A 16,313-nucleotide genomic window follows, 5' to 3' on the forward strand; every position below is an offset into this window, starting at 1 on the left:
CGCAGGTGGGGTGGCTGGTTTGGATGGCTGAGGGACGTGCAGGCTGGCCACGTGTCTGGGCTGCCGCCTGCACGTTCCCTCAGCTTCCTGCACAGGAAGGGAGGGGGAGGGGACCTTTAAGGGCCCGCTCCATGCGGCCACCATTGAGCTGAGGGGCTGGAGAGAGCGTCTCTCAACCCCTCAGCTGATGGCCGCCATGGAGGACCCCGCAATTTCGACGTTGCGGGACGCGCAACGACTACACGGTCCCTACTTCGACGTTGAACGTCGAAGTAGGGCGCTATTCCTATCCCCTCATGGGGTTAGTGACTTCGACGTCTCGCCGCCTAACGTCGAAGTTAACTTCGAAATAGCGCCCGACGCATGTAGCCGTGACGGGTGCTATTTCGAAGTTAGTGCCGCTGCTTCGAAGTAGCGTGCACGTGTAGACACGGCTAATATGTTTTATAATTACTCCTTTAAGTCAACAAGTATGAGTCTTGGCTAGTATAAATCACCATACCTCAATGTGTACATTGAATTGACATGTGGTGTGTTTAATTCATGTTAAAAAGTATTTACAGAATATCAGCTGCCAATGATAAAGCGGGTCTTTGCCCACAAAAGCTTATGCTCCAAAATGTCTGTTAGTTTATAAGGTGCTCAGGATTTCTTGCTGTTTTTGAAGATACAGACTAACTTGGCTACCGCTCTGATAGCTGCCATTTATTTTTTTTTTTAAGTCAATATGTATATGGCTTATAAAAAGCACCAGGTTCAAAGCCCTGGAGAATGTTATTTCTATTTATCACTACTACTTGTTTATTACAAGAATACACTGGCAAGCCAACTTTACTATGGATTCCTGTTTACAGGAGTAGTTTACTATTTTGAGGGCTAGTCAGATGCGTTTTTACAGGTCTCTACCCCAATCTTCCCCAAACTTGAATTTTGTATCTCTCTGTAATGCATATTAATTGCCAGTTACCATATTATTTAGCACATGTGTAAATGTTAATAGACACAGCAGATGTTTGTTATAGGCTCAGCTTAGGGTGATTTATGACCAGGAATAAGTGACCTTCCTGTAACATATATTTGCTGTCTACTTTAGCATTTACAATCAACAACAAAAATTGCTAACTTATAGTATCACCAACTCAAACAGTCAAAAACAAAATCACAAATGAGCTTATCTTTTCAGTCATGAGGGATAGAAACTTGCCAAAAAAAAGGAAGAAAAAAGTAGAATTTTGTCTAGTCACATGACTCCAAGAGCTCGATTTTTAAGAAAAGCACCATATATCATGAGACTCAAATGAAAGTTGGCAACACTGAGTTTAGGTAAGGTTCCCTCCTCTGATAAAATAACATTAATTTTTTTGGCTATCATCTGCTTCCTCTGTGTCTAGTTGCATGTGCTGAGGAATGATCACCAATTTTTTTTAATAATATTGAAATATCTCTGAACTCCTTCTACCTGAGTGGTTTGTGTGGAGTGGACGGTGAAATTTTAAGTTATTTTCTTTTCTCTTTTTCCAGTGATAGGGCTTTTGTTAATAGATATTTAGCTACAGATAATCACATGGCACTGGTAGGATATTATGGATATAAACCATTCAAAGCAATGACCATGTCAAATAATTTGAAACTGCCCATAGCCTGAAATTTGTTGCCAAGCAATACTGAAGTCATTTAGGGGGAAGGAAAAAATAATGAAACTAACTAGTAACAGTGGGAACTTTGAAGTTTTGCTTTCTGTTATATAACCAATGTGCTAATTAGAATCACAGACAATTTACATTAATAATTTCCGTTTTTTACAATGAAGGTCTGTGGGTCATAATGTCTATGTCTACACGTGAAGCCTACATCGAAGTAGCCTATTTCGATGTGGCAACATCGAAATAGGCTATTTCGATGAATAACATCTACACGTCCTCCAGGGCTGGCAACGTTGATGTTCAACATCGATGTTGCGCAGCACCACATCGAAATAGGCGCAGCGAGGGAACGTCTACACGCCACAGTAGCACACATCGAAATAAGGGTGCCAGGCACAGCTGCAGACAGGGTCACAGGGCGGACTCAACAGCAAGCCACTCCCTTAAAGGGCCCCTCCCAGACACAGTTGCACTAAACAGCACAAGATACACAGAGCCGACAACGAGTTGCAGACCCTGTGCATGCAGCATGAATCCCCCGCTGCAGCAGCAGCAGCCAGAAGCCCTGGGCTAAGGGCTGCTGCACACGGTGACCACAGAGCCCCGCACGGGCTGGAGAGGCAGCGTCTCTCAACCCCCCAGCTGATGGCCACCATGGAGGACCCCACAATTTCGACGTTGCGGGATGCGGATCATCTACATGTTCCCTACTTCGACGTTGAACATCAAAGTAGGGCGCTATTCCAATCCCCTCATGAGGTTAGCGACTTCGACGTCTCGCTGCCTAACGTCGAAGTTAACTTCGAAATAGCGCCCGACGCGTGTAGCCGCGACAGGCGCTATTTCGAAGTTAGTGCCGCTACTTCGAAGTAGCGTGCACGTGTAGACACAGCTAATATGAACTGGATAGATACATAAAAATGCCACAGTCATGAATTTAACTGAACATTGTTGAAAAAGAGCGACACTCTTCTTGCCTATTACGTAGTGTTAACCATAAATGAATCTAAACCCCACAACGTATAAATCCCATGTCCCCCAAAAGAAATCAATCGATACCATCACAAAAGATTTCCATGTGCTTGCTTGTTCCAAGAGGACTGTAAAACAGCTAAAAAAACAATTTCCACTTCTAAATATATTTTAGCAAAAAGTATGTATAGTGAGCACTGAAGTTATACAGAAGTGGGTGTTCAATTTACTGTATGAACAGTCTCTGTAACATATGACAATTATCATATGCAATTTGTCGGACTCCTGGCACTTTGAGCAAGATGAATTTCTCTAATTCATATCATCAGAGAGAAGTTATAACATTTCAATCAAATTGTGAGGTCCTGTTGGGAAGCTCCATTACCAAGCATTGTTATGCCCCGCAGGAACTTGCAGGCTCAGAGAGACTGGAATGGTGCTGCACTTTTCAACGATAGCCATGGGAGATATAACTACTAAGTTAAATAAAAGACTTTTTCTTCCCCAGACATTTGCATAATATAGCAAGTTAGTATGCTAAAGTGTATTTCCTCTCTATGACGGCATCAGCTGCTACAGGAGCCATCTGAGAGTGAACCAAGTCAGATGAGGGAAGACATTTTATGTTAAACATTTGAGTTTTCAACTGGAAGTGGAGCTGGATCTCAGCCTCTCAGGATAGGGTGACCATATCTCCCTGTCCCAAATACAGGACAAGGAGATATGGTGGGGTGGGGTGGCTCCTCCAAGCCCTGGGAAGCTGGGAAGGAGGCAGCAGCTGCCAGCACTCCCTGGAGCCCTGGGGAAGCAGCAGCTGTCCACACTTCCCGAAGGTTAAGGGGGTGGATGGTCCAACACGGGACTATTTATCCCTTTGAAAAGATAAGTCAGGACACCTTTTTGGCGGCCCAAATATGGGACTGTCCCACCCAATATGGGACAGGTGGTCACCCTATTTCAGGACGTGTCTAGATGAGAATAAAAAAATTTTGAGGAGTAAAGGGCACTTCGAAGTACCGGCAGGTGAGCTGCAGCTAGATGTAAGCTGGTACTTAGAAATTTAAAACTTCCAAGTTGCCTTGGGGGCGGAATTTGCTTAATGAAGTGCTGCATATGCACCACAGCACTTCATTAATAATCTCCCAACACCCTACTTACCATGCTTCCTTCGAAGGAGGGTGGTAATGTAGACACTGCATTAGGCTTAGTTGGCATGTTTTGTGTGTTTTAGCTTAGTAATTTACTTTGGGATAACTCTGCAAATGCTGGCTCAGAAATCCAGCAGAAGTCTTGGACATGATTCTCTTCTCATGTAGTCAACAGAGTTATAAATTGTGCCTCCTGGGCTACGTCTACACGTGCAGCCAACATCGAAATAGTCTATTTCGATGAATAACGTCTACACGTCCTCCAGGGCCGGCAACGTCGATGTTCAACTTCGACGTTGCTCAGCCCAACATCGAAATAGGCGCAGTGAGGGAATGTCTACACGTCAAAGTAGCACACATCGAAATAGGGATGCCAGGCACAGCTGCAGACAGGGTCACAGGGCGGACTCAACAGCCAGCCGCTCCCTTAAAGGGCCCCTCCCAGACACAGTTGCACTAAACAACACAAGATACACAGAGCTGACAACTGGTTGCAGACCCTGTGCCTGCAGCATAGATCCCCAGCTGCCGCAGAAGCAGCCAGAAGCCCTGGGCTAAGGGCTGCTGCCCACGGTGACCATAGAGCCCCGCAGGGGCTGGAGAGAGAGCATCTCTCAACCCCCCAGCTGATGGCTGCCATGGAGGACCCAGCAATTTCGACGTTGCAGGACGCGGATCGTCTACACGGTCCCTACTTCGACGTTGAACGTCAAAGTAGGGCGCTATTCCTATCTCCTCATGAGGTTAGCGACTTCGACGTCTCGCCGCCTAACGTCGAAGTTAACTTCGAAATAGCGCCCGACGTGTGTAGACGCGACGGGCGCTATTTCGAAGTTGGTGCCGCTACTTCGAAGTAGCGTGCACGTGTAGACGCAGCTCTGAGGATCTGCACAGACATAAAGTGCCATTGCACTCCAAAAATTGCACCAAAATTGGCTATGTTTTTGTCTCAGACTTCAGCATCAAATTTGCTTAGTTTACAACGTTAAAAATAGTATTTTTTAACATCAATCTCTGCAAATTTAGCCTGGGATTTGCGTGTCATGCTGTGTTCACTCTGGTCCATGCAAAATCATCAGGAGAAGAGGTTCTGTGAATATAATTCAACTAACAAAATTCATTGATGCATGAAACAAAACAATATGTAACTTCTGTTGCCCTGGCTAGGATGCTTCTGTGATGCTAGGAAGATTAAAGTACTTAAAATAGTACTGAACAGTGCCCCCCTACTTCTATCCAGTTTCCTGTGCTCCTGTGGTACCCCCATCTACAAGTCCAATGAGCCCTGGTATTAATCTAACACTGTTCTTGATACAATATATGAACTATCTACAAAAATTCCTACATTAAAACCGATTATGAAATGTGCTGGCTTGTGGCTTTCCCCCATTTTTTAGGCATGTAACAACATCAGTGCCCACGAAAAGAAATCACATTATCAGCTAATGTGTGTTGCTGGGAAAGTCCCTTTGATAAATTAAGTAAAAATACTCCCTGTCAATAAATTGGCTTAGAAAAATTAAAAATACCACCCTTGCTGAAAAAATGTGTTACTTCCCATTTCTGGTGGGTCTCTGATATAGCTGATTACAAGGTAGCACTTAGAATAGTCCCTGCATAAACATATTCATGCTCTAGTTCTGGTTTCTGATAGTCATGTTCTGGCCCAGACTTCATGCATTTCTGTCTGTGTGACTCACATCATAGTGCAAGTCCTTCAGCCTTTGTCCTCACAAAGTGTCCGAATGCTTGAAAATGTGAGAGAGAGCTATAGGGGTGGAGGAAGAGAGTATGAGTGAGTGAGCAACTATTTATGCTTGTGGAGTGCATGGCTTGTGGAACTGGTAATAGGAAATGCTTGTCTGATTTCAGCCTTGCATTAGCACTCACAATGCCATTACCAGTGGATGGTTGTTCAGTGACCTATGTGAAATGAGTCCAGTCCAGACTGTTCCCCAGTCAGCAGGTGTTCCTATCTCATAACTTGCATACGGATTGATACTTTTTGTTCGCTGCCTCAGCAAGAAGCAGTTTGGGTAAAAAATGATAAAATTTAAATTAGATTTTAATTAAATTAAAAACAAGTTTATTTCTAAAAAAATAAAACCTATTGGAAATTTAATTTGAATTTGATAATGGCTGCTCAGGCCTAAATTTGTAATCTATTAAAATGCTTTAAATTAAATTAAAAAAAACCAAGATCTATGAAGATTTAAAGACACACAAACCAGTGAACTGATGGAAGCCACTGGGTAATAACCTCAGGCCAGATTTTGTTGAGGGGTTAAGTTAGCTTTTGATAGCAGCAGGTGCAAAGAGAATATTTTCTTCCAGTTTATTCAACAAGTTCAGTTAATGACTAGTTTATTCAAAATTAAGAAATTAATTGGGATTTGAAAAAGCAATCAAATTTGCTCTTCCAATCTATGAAGAAGAAAACTCCCACTATATATGCAAGTATGACCTTCACTAATTCTAAAACAGGGGTGAGCAATAATTTTCGATGGTGGGGCCGTTCCAATCATTTGGTAAGTGGTTAAGGGCTGCACTCATCCATGAGATTAATGGAGGGAGTGTGGGATCTGGGACAGAAGTTGGATACAGGAGGGAGCTCTGAGTAGGGCATTGAGGTGCAGGAGGGTGTTCAGGGTATAGGAGGGAGTTTGAGTGAAGGAAGGAACTGTGACCTGGGGCGAAGGATTGTGGTGTAGGGGTGGGTACAGGGTCTGAGACAGAGTTTGGGTGCGGGAGAGGAATCAGACCTAAGAGAGTAGTGTAGAAGGAGATGCAGGGCCTGGAAAGGAGTAGTGACTTGTGGCAGTGGTACAAGGGGGTTGCAGAGGGTTCTGATAGTGGCCTGGGGCAGGGATGCAAGAGAGTGGAGGGGGATTGGATTGTGACCTGGGGTAGGGAGCTGGGTACAGATGGGGGTTGGGTGTGAGATGCAGGCTCCAGCCGGGAGACCTTTACCACAGGCGGCGTTCATCCTGCAGCCCAGCAGGAGCTCCCTGCCTTCTGCACCCCACAGGATGCTCAAGACAGCCAGCTGCTGGGGCTAGAGTGTGCATCACTGTGCGGTGGAGAGGGGCAGAAGCAAATTTCTGTGTGCTGAACGCACGCTGAAGCATGGCCCAGGCAGCTCCTAGCAGCTGATTCCTGTCCAAAGAACCTGCAAGGACTGTTTGGGGGTGGGGCAGTGCACAGAGACACACTCCCCCTCGGGGCGCACTGCACAGAGACACATATTCTGGCCTCAGCAGCCAGCCCCTTTCGACAGTGTATGAGGGTATGGCAGGCACACACCTGCCTGAGTGTGCCGCTGGGCTGCAGGACATTGATGACCCAGAATATTTAGAGCATGATGGGACAGAATATTTGGCAGGCCAGATCCAGCCTGCAGGGTGTATTTTGCCGGCTGCTGTTCTAAAATCTGGAATATAGGTTATTGAAAACAATAAACAAGCTATAGATACTTCCTTTGCTTAATAAATTACTTCATTTTAAATACAAAAACTTTTTGCTCAATTTTTTGCTTATGTATCCAACATATGTAAGTTTGTCATTTTAATTAGACTCCACTTTGAACATTTTTGATTAAATTTGAATTTCCACCCAAATTGAGCTTAATGCAAATTGCCACTAAACATATTTATTTTGTGAATAAAAATGCATTATTCACTATTTCTAAATGTAATCAAAATGTAAAGCCTAAGAATGTGAATAAATAATAGTTTGACCATACAAATTCTTAAAGAAATGAGTATAGGTATCATGCACTATCCTGTTTATCAAAAAGAAGCACCACATTTAGGATAAAGGCTATATTTAGCTGCAGATCGACATATTTTTATAGTTACTAACAATGAGAAGCAACCTTTCTTTATGAAAATAAAAAGAACAAATGCAAAACACGATTGAATTTGATGATTTAATCAAGATTTCCTGCTTGCTGAGTAGACCATGATTTAACTGCAGAGAGTCCAAGGACTGCCTGAAAGATGACTTAATTTTTATTCTTATTGAGGGCACTCCAATGTCAAGGGTGAGGCACATTGTTGGAGGTAATACAGGGAAGCTTGTATGGCTGCTCCTTCAAACTGTCACTGTCCTATCAATAAATAGAGGACTTCACCACTTCAAAGCTACTTGCTTGGCATCTTTCACAAACACTGAGCTCATTTCATCATCATGGCTACGTCTACACTAGCACAGTACGTCGAAGTAGCCTATTGCAAAGTAAGAACATCGAAATAGGCTACTTCGATGAATATCGTCTACACGTCCTCTAGGGCTGGCAACGTCGCTGTTCAACGTCGAAGTAGCGACGGGGAACATCAAAAAGAGACGCCCTGGAAGGAAATGCAGAGCGTCTACACACACAAGCACCCTCTTTCGAAATAAGGGGCCAGGACAGACCGCGGACCGGGTCACAGAGCACACTAGCCCTTTCGGGGCAGCTGCAAGCCACTCCTTTAAAGGGCCCGTCCCAGACACACCCGGCCTGCACAGCAGGAGGTCTGCAGAGCAGTAGCCACTCTCTTGCAGACCAAGTCACAGCAGATATGGACACCCAGCAGCAGCTGCAGCAGCAGCAGGAAGCGGAGGCCCTCCAGGTAGTCATCCAGGGGGCAAGTGCCTTGCTAGGTGCTGCCCCGGAGGCTGCCCAGTGGCTCCTGCCAGAGGAGCCCACCCCGGAGGCAGACGGGGACACCCCTGACCACCGGGCTCCCCTCTTCCTCCCTCACCGGCTGCTCCCCCGCCTCTGGAGCTACCCCACCAGCTCCGAGTGGTGGGAGCAGCTCATCATGTGGGAGTGGGATGACGATATGTGGCTCCGGAACTTATGCATGCGCCGGCAGACCTTTCTCGAGCTCTGCCAGTGGCTCACCCCAGCACTGAGGCACCACAACACCCGGATGCGGCACACCCTCCCCATCGAGAGGAGAGTCACAATAGCCGTCTGGAACCTGGCCACTCCAGACAGCTATCGCTCCATGGGACACCAGTTTGGAGTGGGAAAGGCCACGGTCGGGGTCGTCGTCATGAAGGTAAGGAGGCCCAGGCATGCACCCACTGCGGGGCGGGAGGGCCGGGTGTGGGCTTGGAGAGGGAGGGACGGAGGGGGGGAGAGAGGGGCCGGGTGTGGGGCTGCAAAGGGAGGGGTGCCAGGGAGGGATGGGCTGGGCAAGTGGGGTACCCGGGGAGGTGCCTGGGAGGGAGGCCTGGGGGAAGGGTCCTCGGGCACCCTGCACAGCCTCATGGGCACCTGTGTTCCCTCCCCACAGGTGGTCCATGCGCTTAACGCCATGTTACTCCAGAGAGTCATCCGACTCGAGGACCTGGATGCAGCCATCTCCGGATTCGCCTCCATGGGGTTCCCCAACTGCTTCAGGGCCCTGGATGGGACCCACATCCCCATCCACACCCCGGACCACAGTGGAGGAAGATACATCAACCGCAGCGGCTACCACTCCGTGGTCCTGCAGGCCATGGTGGACAGTCGGGGCCGCTTCCAGGACGTGTACGTGGGCTGGCCCCGCTGCACACACGATGCCCGTGATTTTAGGAACTCAGGCCTGTGCCGCTGGCTGGAGGTGGGGACCTACATCCCCCAGAGGGAGATCCCTCTGGGGGACACCACCGTGCCCCTCTGCCTCGTGGCGGATGAGGCCGACCCCCTCCAGCCCTGGCTCATGCGCCCGTTCACCGGCCACCTCAACGCCAGCCAGGAGCGGTTCGATCCCCTCCTGAACCACACCCGCCAGGTGGTGGAGAGAACATTTGGTCATCTGAAGGGCTCATGGAGGTGCCTCCTTGCCCAACTGGACGTCAGCCTCCAAAACATCCCCCCAGGCTGTGGGCGCGTGCTGCACGCTCCACAACATTGTTGAGAGCAAGAGGGATGCTTTCGTCTGGGGGTGGATGGTCGATGCCGGCACAGGCTTCCCCCAGCTGGCTGCCGCACCCAGCCGCCAAGCCCACCATGGGGGTATTGGTCCGCGAGGCCCTGCAGGCCCACTTCGATCAGGGAGACCCCTGAGCACCTCCCTGGCCTTCCCCAGAAGACACCCCCCCCACACACAGCCCGCAATGCCCGCACATGCCCCCAACACCCGCACGCCACCTCCCCAACAAGCACATCACTCCAGCTTTTTGGAAAATAAAACTTTTTTTTTAAACTGGATAACTTGTTTGATTAAACAAAGAAATGCAACTAATCTACAAAAAGGGGGACAACTATATACAAAAAGGGGGGCAACTATATACATGGGCCAACAGCCAAGCCATCTGCCGGGCCCCCATCAGTCTGGGGTGAGGGTAGAGGGGCGTGAGCCCTGGCGGGTATGGCTCACAACCCCCACTCCCCGTGTCCACGGTCCCCGGAGTGGCCGGCTGGGGGCTGAGAGGACCAGCAGGTAGGGCTGGGATGCCTCCACTGGCCGGTCTTCAGCTCCAGTGGGCTCTGTGGAGCTTGCCGGTGGTGAGGCGGGTGGGGCAGCAGGCGAGGCAGCAGGTGGCGAGGCAGGTGGGGCGGCAGGTGGGGCAGCAGGTGGCGAGGTGGGTGGAGTGGTAGGTGGGGCAGCAGGTGGGGCAGCAGGTGGCAAGGCGGGTGGGTGGAGCGGCGGGGAGGGTGGCCCGGGGGGCAGCGGGGGGCGGGAACCAGGCGATGGCCTCCCGGATCAACCTGGCTATGTCCCTGAAAACCCCCATAAAGTCCTCCCACACCGCCCACTGCTGGGTGGACTCCTCCCGCTCGAAGCGGAGTCTTTCCTCCGCCACCTCCGTCTCCGCCAGAGAGCTGCCGGCAGCTGAGGGTCCACTGGGGCCATCCCAAGAGTCCGGCGGTGGCGGGGCCGTCCTGCTGGCCTTGGGGGTGTCTCTGGCCGCTGGTGGTGGCTGGCCTTCGGTGGGCTGTCGGGGACAACGGACGGTGCCTGGCTGCCTGGGGCATCCAATGCTGCAGCTGGAGAGAGGGAGAGAGGGAGGGGAAGGCTGTTAGTCCAGTGCCCTGGCCCGTGGCCCGTTCTCCCTGCCCCCTCTTGGGTGCTGGGTCTCCATCCCCGTCGGTGGGTTTGATATCCCTGTTGGCTGTCGCCATGGCATTGTCCCCCCACCCCCGGGGTCAAGACTGAGTTCTGTCCATGGGTATGGGTGCTGACAGGCACTGAGGGTCGTGCTGCCATCCTGGGACTGTACTGTGGCTGGGCATTCGCGGGTTGGGGTCCGCTGGGGGTGTGTGAGTCTCCCAGTCGTGGCTGGTGCCCCCGCCCTGTGGCCCATGGGTGTGTGCTCTGTGGGGTACGTACCTGACCATCCATTGCCGCGGTCAGGGGAAGCCCAGTGGGTGGATGCCCGGCTGGTGCTCCGGGAAGGGAGGTCAATGAGGAGCCCCCCCCTCCTCGCTGCTGGACCCCTCCTCCGCTGTCCCGAGGGGGGGCTCCTCGGGTGGGCCCCTGGGTGCGGGGCTGGCCTCTGGGCCGGACTCTGGCTCCGAGGCCTGCTGGGGCTCATCGGCCATGGTGTCAAGGGTGGCCGGAGGGGAGGAGGTGTCCCGGGGGCCCAGGATGGCCCTGAGCTCCCTGTAATAGGGGCAAGTGGCGGGGGCAGCTCCAGACTGGCTGGCCGAGTCCCGGGCCCGGGCATACCCCTGCCGCAGCTCCACTTTACTCTGGACATGATCTGGAGTGCGGGAAGGGTGACCCCAGGCGGCCAGGCCCTTGGCCAGTTGGGCGAATGCTTCTGCGTTCCGCCACTTGCTCCCCATCACGTGGAGCACCTCCTCCTTGCCCCAGAGTCCCAGCAGGTCTTGGAGCTTGGCCTCCGACCAGGAGGGGCCCCGCGTCCTTTTGCCCCCTCGCCTGGCTGCTGGGGGTGGCTGGGTCCCCTCAGGAGGGGAGCCCTGGGGGCGCTTGGGGGGCTGGCTGGAGACCATGGGTAAAGGCAGCGGGGATTGGGGCCTGTGAGAAGCGTGCAGGGCTAGCACGTGCCTGTGCTGCTGCCTGCACGCTCTCAGCTTCCTGCCACAGGAAATCTGGGTCGGTGGTGCCTTTAAGGCTGCTGCATGTGGCGACCATAGAGCCCCTGCAGGGGCTGGAGAGAGTGTCTCTCAACCCCTCAGCTGATGGCTGCCATAGAGGACCCCGCAATTTCGAAGTAGCAGGATGCAGATTGTCTACACACACCCTACTTCGATGTTGAACGTCAAAGTAGGGTGCTATTCCCATCCTCGGATGGGAATAGTGACTTCGACATCTCGCTGCCTAACGTTGATTTCAACGTCGAAATAGCACCCGGTGCGTGTAGACATGATGGGTGCTATTTCGACGTTGGGCTGGCTACTTCGAAGTAGCTAGCTAGTGTAGACGCACCCCATATGTTTAAAAAAATAAAAATGGACTCTCTTGCTTGGTTAACATCTGAGAACATCTGTGCTGACTTCCTGTGTGGCATTTCTAATAAGTAGCATACAGTGAAATAAAAGTAGACAAAAATGCAGAATACAGTTTCCATTTTAAACAATCATCCCAAAATAACCATTCTCCAATGTGCCTCCTTAAAGGGACAACAGTGCAAAACTACCACTGGGTCTGGTTCTCAAGATGCTGCATTTTAAGATCAAGAAGATAGCTGGGGTAAAGGGGATACCTCCTTCCACTTAGCTACAAAATTGGATGCACATATCTTGCTTCAGGAGACACATTCCATTCACTTGCTTTCAGGTTATGCTGTCATGACTCGTCACTATCTCATGCAGTCTGACTTGGCATCTTACTGTCACCGTATCAATGTCTGGCTCAAGTGACTTCACAGAATGGTAGGCAATCAGGGTAAATAAGCTTATGCTGATGAATGGCTTCAAGTTTCAATCATTTAACTGGCTACTCCTTACCCTGCCCATCTTTCCAGATCCTCCCATCTATGGTGGCAACTTCAGTTTCTTTCACATTGATTGGGAATACTCTAACAACACTGCGAATTGGAGAGAATCTAATGGAGTGGGTATCAGTCATTGACCTTCAACCCCTCTATAACCCAAAGCAAAAGAGAAGTTACTCACTTTGTGCAGTGACAATGGTTTTTTCAAGATGTGTCCCCCCATGGCTGCTGCACGGTAGGTGTGGGGCTCACCTAGCAGTGCAGCATAGAGACTTTTCCAAGCAGCATTGAGTGGGGCTATGTACGCACTTACTCAGCCCATGCCATTCACGCCACTAGGGATAGCACGCGCAGCCCTGCTCTCTCCTCAGTTTCTTCACTGATACCCTAACTGTGTCTATTGCACTGAGTGGAGGGGGGGGAAGGATGTGGAGCACCCATGGGGATATACATCTCGAAGAATCATTGTTACTGCACTGAGTGACTTCTCTTTCCTCTTCGAGTGCTGTCCCCATGGGTGCTCCACAGTAGATGACTGTAGAGCAGTACCCCCCTAGTTGGATGGTGGGTTTTGATTTGGTGTGTTTCCGGTGGACAGCACTGCCTTAGCTACTGTGATATCTTTGTCTGCATGAGAGTGTACTGCACAGGACTATGTGGCTGCATGACATATGTCCGTTTAGGGCACTTTTTTTAGGAAGGCTGTGGATGTTGCTTCTGATCTTGTCGAATGTGCCCTTGGATATGCCACCTGTGGCTTGTTTAGAATAGAATAGCATTGCACTGTGCATACAGATATGAGTCTCGATATACATTGGGATGATAGGGGCAATCCCTTTGATCTTTCTGCTGTGGATAAAAATAATCTGTTGTTTTCTAAAGGATTGCCTCCTGTCTACGTAGAAAGATATGGCCCTCTGGACATCAGAAGTGTGCAGTTTAGCCTCCAAATGGGAAGCATGTGGTTTAGGGTAGAAGGTAGGTAGGATTATAGGTTCATTGATATGGAACTGGGAGTACACTTTTGGGTAGAAGGGCAGGATGGGATCATAATACCACTTTGTGTTTGTGGAAGGTTGTGTACGATGGAGAATCGGATAAGGCACGTATCTCGCTCACTCTTCAAGCTGATGTTATCGCCACTAGAAACAAGGTTTTCATTATTAGCATGGCTAGGGAACATGTGGCCATGGACTCAAATAGTGCTCCCATCAGTGAATGAAGGATAAATTACAGGTCCCAAACCAGGGGCATAGGTTTGTGAGGAGGCAGGATGCTTTGTAACCCTTTGCAAAACTTTTTTACAATCCCAGGTGTGAACACCAAGAAGCCTTCCATAGGGGGCGTGGAAGGCTGTAATCCCTGAAAGGTGGATTCAAAGTAAAGATGGTGATAGGTGAGTATCTTTTAGGTAAAGGATGTAGTCAAAAATCATATGCAGCAGGGCTCTTGTGGGTTGTATGCCCCTCTCAGAGCACCAGGATGAGATGCAGTTCTACTTGGAGAGGTAAGTATTGCGTGTTGTTTCCCACGTGCTCTGTAACAGCACATTTCTCACTTGTTGGGAGTAGTGTGCATCCTCTGGGAGCCACTCAGAAGGCCAGGCCATCAGGAGTAGGGTATGCGGTATGGGGTAAAGCATGGCACCCTTGTTCTGAGAGAGCTGGGGGACCCAGATCTGACTTGGCCACATTGGCGCTCAGAGGATGATTCGTGCCCCATGTCTGGATTTTCCTGAGGACTCTGGATATCAAGGAAATGGGTAGAAGGGCATACAGGAGAGAAGGAGGGCATCCCCCAGAGATTTGTTGCATTTGCCTGCTCTCCAACAATACCAGCTGCATTTGTATCTCATATGGCTTTCTAGGAATATAAGATATCATCTGTGTTTGTTGCACAGAGCTTGATTTTATCAAATGATATGTCCTCCACTTTTGTCTGGAGTTCTTTGAGGACACCTGCTCCCAGCACTCATAAGGATCTTGTCATAACAATGGCTGTAGCTATGACTCCGGCTGTCGTATCAGCCAAGTCTAATGCCATCTGCAATGCTGTTTTGATATGTTGTGTGGCCTTCCTGGGCTATAGGTTTGAAAATAGGTCTCTTGTCTTCAGGAAGATGAGGAATTAGTTGAGAAAGTTTGGAGTAATCGTCAAAGTCATGATTAGCTAAAAGCACCAAATAATTAGCTGTGTAATTGAAATGTAGAAGATGAATACATCTTTCTACCAGATAGCTCCAGGCATTTATTCACCTTATTAGAAAGGATAGTTTGGTATTTTGATGTTTTTACTCTCTGGTTGGCAGCATCTACCACTAGAGAATTGGGTTATGGATTTAAATTTAGGAAGTCCATGCCTTCAGCTGGGACAAATATTTTCTATCAGCCCATTGTTTCCATGGTTGGGTTGAGCCAGACTTCATCTGCTGCCTTCCTTATAGCATCCTCAAGTGGTAGAGCCACCCTGGTCACGACAGGTCATTGTACATTTTTTTCCCTCTGGCATTTCTATTAAGGAGATATCCTGGTTAATTGCTACTCTTTTAATAAGATTCTGAATCTGTGTTAGGTCAACAGGAGAAGAAGGGTCTATGGGTATGATTGTTTCTCCATGAGACAATGCATATTCAGCCATTGGTGAGTCCAGAGGCAGCTGTGACTCAAGATCAGCAGGCACATGAGCACCATATCCTTCTAACTCCTTTTTATGGTGTGAGGAGATAGAGAAGATAGGAGATGGCTGGTGCTGTGCCACAGTAGAAGGTACTCTTGAGTGATCCCTAACGGGACAGCTGTAGTGACAGGGTGAGATGCATGAGCTGCACTCAGAAATGAGTGTTGTGACAAGAATACACTTCTGCAGTCATAATATCTATTAGCCCTATAAAGTGTGATATGAAGGCATCTGGAAATTGATTAGCAACTCTTGGTGAACAAGATTGGTATACTGCAGAGTAGTGAGGGTGAGGTGATTGGTAGTACCCCAGGGCCTTATAATAAGAGTAGTAACCACTCACATAGTATAGGGGATGGCGCATAGTACCTCTATAATGGTGATCTTGTTAAGGAGCATAGGCTGTGGTTCCGTCAAGGAACTCTGTTTTCCTGCTAGCCTTGTGCAGCACCAGGGCCACCTTGGTGAAACGTGGGACAATAGCTGCCCCAGGGTTTGGTGATGCGCCCGCAGTGCCAAGAAAGAATGTGGTACCATGTTTTGTGATGACAGCTATGATGTGGTTCAGCCAGTGATGTTTGCACATTTGGCATGGCAACCACAGTTTGATTTCCCAGTGTTGGTGATGGTTGCACAACCCCTTCTGGCATTACTGGTGCTGGTGGAGCTAGGGTTGAGGCCGCTTTATTTGAAATATGGCTTTTAAGATCAGTGACGGACGGGGGCTTGGGCTTTTGTGTACTTGATGTGCCTGGTTCATCTTCCATGCTCAGCCTGAGCAGTAAGCATGACGGGGAAAGACTTGCTCTTTGCCTTAGTCTCCAGTGAAGGCACAATGGAGTCCCTAACAGAAGTGACATTATGCGCCTCAAATTGAGGGTCTGACAATGGCTCAAGATAGCGGCTATGGTTCCCTGTGGGAACTCTGTTAATTTTAGTCCTGGCTTCCCACAGTGGTGCCAGTGAGACCTGGAGTTGCACCAGTTTAAAACTTTGT

The sequence above is a fragment of the Carettochelys insculpta genome, chromosome 2 (genome assembly GCF_033958435.1).
Source record: "Carettochelys insculpta isolate YL-2023 chromosome 2, ASM3395843v1, whole genome shotgun sequence".
Classification (NCBI taxonomy): Eukaryota; Metazoa; Chordata; order Testudines; family Carettochelyidae; genus Carettochelys; species Carettochelys insculpta.